Raw genomic sequence first — 7,261 nt, forward strand, 5'->3', positions numbered from 1 at the left:
ACTGTGGTGTTGGAGAAGACTCTTGAGAGTCTCTTGGACTGCAAGGAGATCAAACCAATCAATCCTAAAGGAAATCAGTCCTGAATATTCATTGGAAGGACTGATGCTGAAGCTCAAGCTTCAATACTCTGGCTACCTGATGCAAAGATCCAACTCACACAAGAGACTTCAAGCTCTAGTTTTAAAAATTTTATTCCTGTCTCAAAAACATAACCTCCGTTTTCTAGAATTTTCCTCATTCTGTTCTGGCATCTCTTAGCTGGTGAATCTTCCCTCAGTCCTTTGGTCACCTCCAATTAGAACAGGTGCCCCTGCGAAGCCATTGCCTCCTTGGGCACCCGGCTGGTCCCCAGTCACTGTCTGGCATACAAGCATCCACCTGGCCTGGCCACCTCCCGCCCCACCGTCCGCTGCTTTTCTTAAGGCTGTGCTCTGCTACATTCAGGCTCTCAGTTTCCCAGCTAGGGACTGAACCCATGCCCCCTGCATTGGGAGTGTAACGTCTTAACCACTGGGCTGCCAGGGAAGTCTCGTGACCCGTTTCTTCTCCCCAGTCCTGTTCCCTGCTTACAACCTTTCCTGACCCAGGTTCGATCCCTGGGTGGGGAAGATCCCCTGGAGGTGGGCAGGGCAGCCCACTCCAGTGTTCTTGCCCGGAGAATCCCATGGACAGGGGCGCCTGGCAGGCTACAGTCCAGGGGGTCACAGAGAGTCAGACACAACTGAGTGACTGAGCAGAATACGCACCCTTACACCGGACGCTCAGGGTGGCCTCTCTGATCGTCACACTGTCTTCAACCTCCTCCTTGATTTGAACCAGCCATTTGATGAGGCCTGTATCTGCCCCTCCTGGAGTTCCTTACCCGGGACAGGTCTGCACCATGCGGGCCCTGCTTCCTTCAGCTGAGAAGAGCAAGGCAGTTCAGGAAATTTTGCTTTTGAGAGTCAAGAAGGAAATCTTATTTTATATCAATTCTTTTTAAAATATATATCTATTATAAATGTGTCTTTTGGCTGCTCTGGGTCTTCGTTGCTGACAGGGGCGTGCTCTCATTGGGGACCACAGGGGCGACTCTCCGGTTACCGGACTTCTCATGGCAGGAGCTTCTCTTTTCGCAGAGCACAGGCTCTCGGGCACGAAGCCGTCAGCGGCCATGGCTCACAGGCTCCAAAGCGCAGGCTCGTGTGTCGTGGCTCACGGGCTTAGTTGCCCCACCACGTGCAGGACCTTCCCAACCGAGAGACGGAACCAGCGTACCATACATTGCAAGGCAGACTCTTACTCACTGGACCACCAGGGAAGCCCTACATCAACTCTTGTAAATAACGTTTGTAAGACCTGGTGGATTTCTTGCCTGATCCCGTCCTCAGTAAAGCGGGATGCTATGTATCTTAGAGTCGTCACTCCAAACATTCAGTTCAGTTCAGTTCAGTCCAGCCATTGTGTTGTGTGAGTTGTGTGAGTTGTGTCCAATTCTTTGCGACCCCATGGACTGCAGCACGCCAGGCCTCCCTGCCCATCACCAACTCCCGGAGCTTGCTCAAACTCGTGTCCATCGAGTCAGTGATGCCCTCCAACCGTCTCAGCCTCCGTCGTCCCTTCTCCTCCCGCCCTCAATCCCTCCCAGCATCAGGGTCTTTTCAAATGAAGGTTGTACAGTTACAGTTCCTCCGATAAGATGGCTCACCACGAACAGGACCAGACCCTGGAGCCCTGGCTTGAGTCTCCTCTCTTGTCATTCAGTGTTCTCTGGTCAGAGACAAGCGCTGTAAAAACAAGTAAGCCACAGGACCCAGGTGTTGCGAGCTCTGAGGAGCAGAAGAGCTATTACACTTTCTGTGCCATAACCACCAAAGTGGTCCTGAAAGCAACGCAGCCCCTGGAAAGTGGCGAGTATTTTGGTGAGTAAATCCCTGCCCAGAAGTGCCCAGGAAATTCATTTTAAAGGCTCTGCTTTAGGGTTATCTGAAGAGCCTGGACGAAGAGACCCAGCATAGGTTGCAGTGAATGGAGGTAAAAGGTTCCTAGAAAGTCATAACTCTTTCATCTCCAGCTCGGGTGACTTGTGGATATACTGTGGTCAGCCGCACCCTAGACCCACGCAGGGCCCTGCACAGCCCGCCTGGTGACCTCCAGACCCTGCGAGAAGGTGGGAACAGCCTGGGAGGGTGACCGAGGGAAGATTCAGGGATACGGCCCACCCTCAGTCTCCGAGACGGGCGAGTCACTTTGGCCCCAGTTAGGAGAAGTGGTGAATTCCCCCAACCAAGTGTCAGAGTTGTGATGCAGAGGTGGACAGCAGCCCTGGATACTTGGGGAACTAACCACATCATTTCCACTTATCTCTTCTGGGAGAGCAGCTTACTGCTACACGTCTGCTCCCAAGAGATCAGTCCCCCAAATGCCCCCACCTGGACTGCAGGAGACAGGGTCAAAAGACGCTGCTGCCCCAGCAGCTGGGGGTGACGTCGGCAGAGAAGCCGGGACGGCAGAGGCCTGCTGCGCTGACCTGCCGCCCCTTCCCTTGCAGACACTGAAAGCAGCATTGACAGTCTGAGACCTCTTGATGCGCCCGCTCACCTTAAGCTCGTCTTAGTAGCTGCGGTTTTAGATGGTCAGCTTTTATCCTGATCTTTAGCCTGCATCTTACATTTAATTTTTAAGCTTCATAATGAATATGAATGAACGCACTTCCGTAAGGATTCACGTAGTGTCTATTTCTTTGCGTGTGGCTTTTATCACAGCGATCGCCAACTCCTCTAGGAGGATCATCTGCATAAATATTGCCTCTAGCTTTTATATTGGGAAATACTCGATTACTTTCTGCTTATGGTTAATTCAGGGAACCCGTTCATTCTTAAAATGTAAACTCTGCAATTGAATCAAATGACTCAGGTCTTCGCCTCCAGCCAGGCTGCCCGGCCTTTCCTTACAGCCCCAGACAGGTGTCCAGGTGTCCCGAGCACACCTCACTCACCTGTCCCGTTGTCTGAAAATGTGTTTCCTTCTTTCCCAGAGTCTCCCTACTGACTCTGACCAATTACACTGCAAACGTTCCTGTATTCTTTGGGGATCCCGCATCACCCACTGGAATCCATGAACCAGCTCTCCAAGATCGCACGTCACACTTGGTACACGTGTGAATATTTTTCTGGGAATCACCCATGGTTTTTGTTATATTCTCAAGGGTCCATGACCCTTTGATTCATAAAGGTGGAAATGGCCTGTCATCTCCATCAATACTCTCATCAAGTCATACTTGCAGCAGTCAGGCAGCCTCTGGGCTGACCCCCTGACTTCACTGTCCTTCTGGTCGATTCTGCTCACTAATGCCACTCCACTGACCATCAGGGGAATACGAGGGTCACCGTCCTTAATTCTCTCCTATCCCCCAGCCCACAGGAGCCACTCAGTGGTTCCACCACACCCCTTTTATTCCTAATTAGCCGCTTCCCTACCTAGAACTCATCCCCTGTCTCTCCCCACAGCCATCCCCACCCCACAGTTCAAGGACCAGCCAAAGACACAACATCCCAGACCAAGGCCAGCCCAGAGGTGGAGTTTAGTTTCAGATGACAGGAGACCCGAGTGGGGATGTGGGCCCTGGGGTCTACAGGACTGGAAACGTCTGCATGGAGTTGAAAACCTTGAAAAAGGATGAGCTCTCCAAGGTTTCAACCCTGAGAATGAAAGAGCTCTCCAAGGTAAACAAAAGCGAAAATAGTCAAGTGTTTATGCTGAGTGTCTACAGCACTTAGGTGCCGGACCCAGGGCTCTGCAGAGCCCACTTGAACACGCACAGAACAAATGTGGAATGCTACGTTTGACACAAAACATCTGATGGGGGTGGGAGCTTCATAAGGTTAAAATTCGCCTGCAAAATATTGTGAACAAAGTACTTTGCAAAAAATAGGTGAATTATTTCCCTAGTCTTTGCCTCAAAAATTGTAATTTAGAAAAGCACTGGCGTTGAAAGTGGTTTAAAGCGGCGAACAGAAAGTCAAATGACATCCTTAATAGGTGCCTATTAAATATACATCTTTCTATTAACATTTTTCAGGGATATGATGACAAAGTCAATCTAGGGTAGAGAGAGGGAGAGTACACTCTGCGTTAATGATCAGTAACTCAGTAACGCAGGCGTTTCCTTAATTACTGTAACCTACGCAACTCACCCGAGGCGTAATTATTTAGGAAAGAATTCACGTCTTCCTAGCAACACATTCTAAACCATTACTGTCGGTCTCTAAGGAGAAACTGTGTCCGCAGTTAGGTTAGGCCTCTAACGTTGTGAGTCAGTATTAATATTAAACTAGGGCCGCAGAGAGAACAAAAACCGGCGGTGGTGCGCAGCGGAAGAACCACGCTGCTCCTGAGGCGGGCAGCGCGCGGCCCTGCTAGGAGCCACCCGACGGCGGAGCGGGCCGGAAGCCGGCTTGCGGCAGGCAGGCCCGTGCTCCTGAAGGCCCTGGGCCACTCGGCGTCCCACCTGGCAGAGGACGGGGGCGCAGTCAGGGCTGCGCGGGTCTGGCCAGCTGCAGCCGAGCGCCGTCCCAGCCTTAGGCACAGAGCTTCGCGAGCCTGGCTTCTCCCTGGTCCCCACCAACTTGACAGCGGTTTCGGAATTCACCGCCTCCCCCCGCCCGCCCCCAGGGCTTCTCTGAGCTCTTTGAAGCCCCTGATTTTCATTTATTTATTTTTTTAAACGTATTTAGTATTGACTTGGCGGCTCTGGGTCTTGGTTGCTGTGCGCAGGCTTTCCCTAGTTGCAGTTCCCGGGCGTCTCACTGCGGCGTCTCCTCCTGCTGTGGAGCGCCGGCTCTAGCAGCACAGGCTCCAGCAGTCGTGGCTTGGGGCTCAGGAGGTGGGATCCCCGGGCTCCAAGAGCGCAGGGTCACTGGCTGTGAGTCACAGGAGCGGGTGCTCTGTGGCAGGTGGGATCTTCCCAGACCGGGGATCAAACTCACGTCCTCTGCGTTGGCAGGCAGAGTCTCATCCACTGCACCACCAGGGAAGTTCGAGCTCTTTATTTTTATTTCTTTATTTTTTTTAACAAACATCTCTGTGTTTGGCTGCGCCAGGTCTTACTTGAGGCAAGCGGGACCTTTCAGCTGTGGCATGTGAACTCTTAGTTGTGACAGGCGAGGTCTAGTTCCTTGAGGAGAGAGGGAACCTGGGCCCCCAGCACTGGGAGCACAGACCCTTAGCCTCTGGACCATCGGGAAGTCCCAGGAGTCCTTGAAACACCCTCAGCCCCAAAGCTGGCTTCCCACGGCAGCCCATCAGTGTTCAGACCACACCGCCCAACTCTGCCCCAAATCTAGAGAAATTCCAAGTAGGAGCCCTCGGCCATCACAGCTCTTCTCTTTGCACACGTGACGAAACAGACGCCTGGAAGATCCAAGAGTCGGGCCTGCAGCCTGATCTACCCCCAGTCCAGAGGACGAGTGCGGAATCCCCGTGCGACAGTAACTGGGGGAGCTGGCTGCTCGGGAAGTGAGAGTTCGGTGCCTCAGGACTCCTGAGCACCTGGACGTTTGAGGATGATCAGAAAAGCCCGGTTCCAAACGACTGGAAGTTTTCCTTTCACAAAGTCACCTCCTGCCTTTGCCAAACCTTTCCATTCCTTTCCTCTGGAAACAGTCTCGGATGCTCCTTGCCTCATCACCCAGATGTGGACACAGGGACTCCTGTCTACTAGACTCCCTTGAAAATGCAGTGAGCGCCGGCAAAGGGTGGGAGGAAGAGGCCAGCGCTACAGCAGTTTTTGATGCTGTTCTACAGCAAGGCCCACGGCACAGAAAGCCAAACTCTGACAGCACGTGTTTGCCGCAACATCAGCATTTATTTGCAGCAAGGGCTTCTGTGGTGGCTCAGTCAGTAAAGAATCTGCCTGCAAGGTAGGAGATCCAGGTTTGATCCCTGGGTCAGGAAGATCCCCTGGATAAGGAAATATCAACCCACTCCAGTATTCTTGTCTGGGAAATCCCATGGACAGAGGAGTCTGGTGGGCTACAGTCCAGGGGGTCACAAAGAGTCGGACACGACTGAGCGACTAAACCACCACCAAGCAAGGGAGTAGGAAATCAGTCTCAGATCCACTCCATCTTGGTCTCTGAGTTAGGACTATTTTCAAGGGGAAGAACAAAGAACCTGGAATTAATCATCTTCTTGTGACATTTCTGTGACATTTCCTTATCTTCGTTTCGAGAGTCAGGATGTCCCTGTTTGCGATTCTCTGGCCAGATGATCCATGGCTCAGGCATCCGTGAGCTCATCTTGCCCTAAGCCTTTCTGTAAGTGATGATCTGTATAACAGCAATCTTACTATGTTAGTATGAGCGACCACAGCGATCTTCATCATCTGACTGACGAAGTGTTCAGTGGGCAAAGGACTGAGGTCAGAGGGGACAGACACGGGACTGAGGTTTTGAATGGAGAGGTTAATCATAAACTCCGTAAGGGAGCTCAGTGTTATGGGACTCGGTTTCCCTGTCAGTGACCAAGTCCTTGACCTGAAAGCTGCCTGGGGTGCCCTGTCTTCATGAAGGGCTTTGGCTGGCTCGAAAAAGCCCGGCAGCTCATAGGCTGTGGAGAGTCCCCATCCTGCCTTGTTTCCACCAATTAGAGCTCCCGCAGCCCTCTCCTCTCTCATTGGTTCAGGCAGATGGCCCAGGTCATCAGCAACTGAAGCCGAGACACGGGCTGAGCTGACTCACTGAGGAACAGTTATTCCTTCCAGAGAAGACTCGCCATTCATTTAGACATTGGAGCAATTATTTGCTGGCTGACAGTTGTGATTACATTTTACTGCAGGTAGGAAACCGTTCCAGAAGCCAAGCTAATAGAATTACTGGTTTCTGAAGGGCTTTTGGAACAAGTAATTTTCAAATAGTCAGCACAGCATGTTCAGTGAACTTTCCACCCAGGATAAATTCCTGCCTCTGTGGCTTCTCACGGCAGGCAAGATGTGGGCTCCTGGATGGGACCCTTTGGAACAGCAGGAGTAAGTTTCTTCCAGGACCATTTGTTTGAAAATGGAACTTGAGCAAATCATACTTAGAGACATTTTATGTTTATGTTTAGTCGCTAAGTCGTGGCTGACTCTTTGCGACCCCATAAACTGTAGCCTACCAGGCTCCTCTGTCCATGGGATTTTTTCCAGGCAAGAGTACTGCAGTGGGTTGCCATTCCCTTCTCCAGGGCATATTCCCAACCCAGGGATCAAACCCATGTCTCTTTCGTCTCCTGCATTGGCAG

Source organism: Bison bison, unplaced genomic scaffold (assembly GCF_000754665.1).
Source record: "Bison bison bison isolate TAMUID 2011002044 unplaced genomic scaffold, Bison_UMD1.0 scf7180017864213, whole genome shotgun sequence".
Classification (NCBI taxonomy): Eukaryota; Metazoa; Chordata; class Mammalia; order Artiodactyla; family Bovidae; genus Bison; species Bison bison.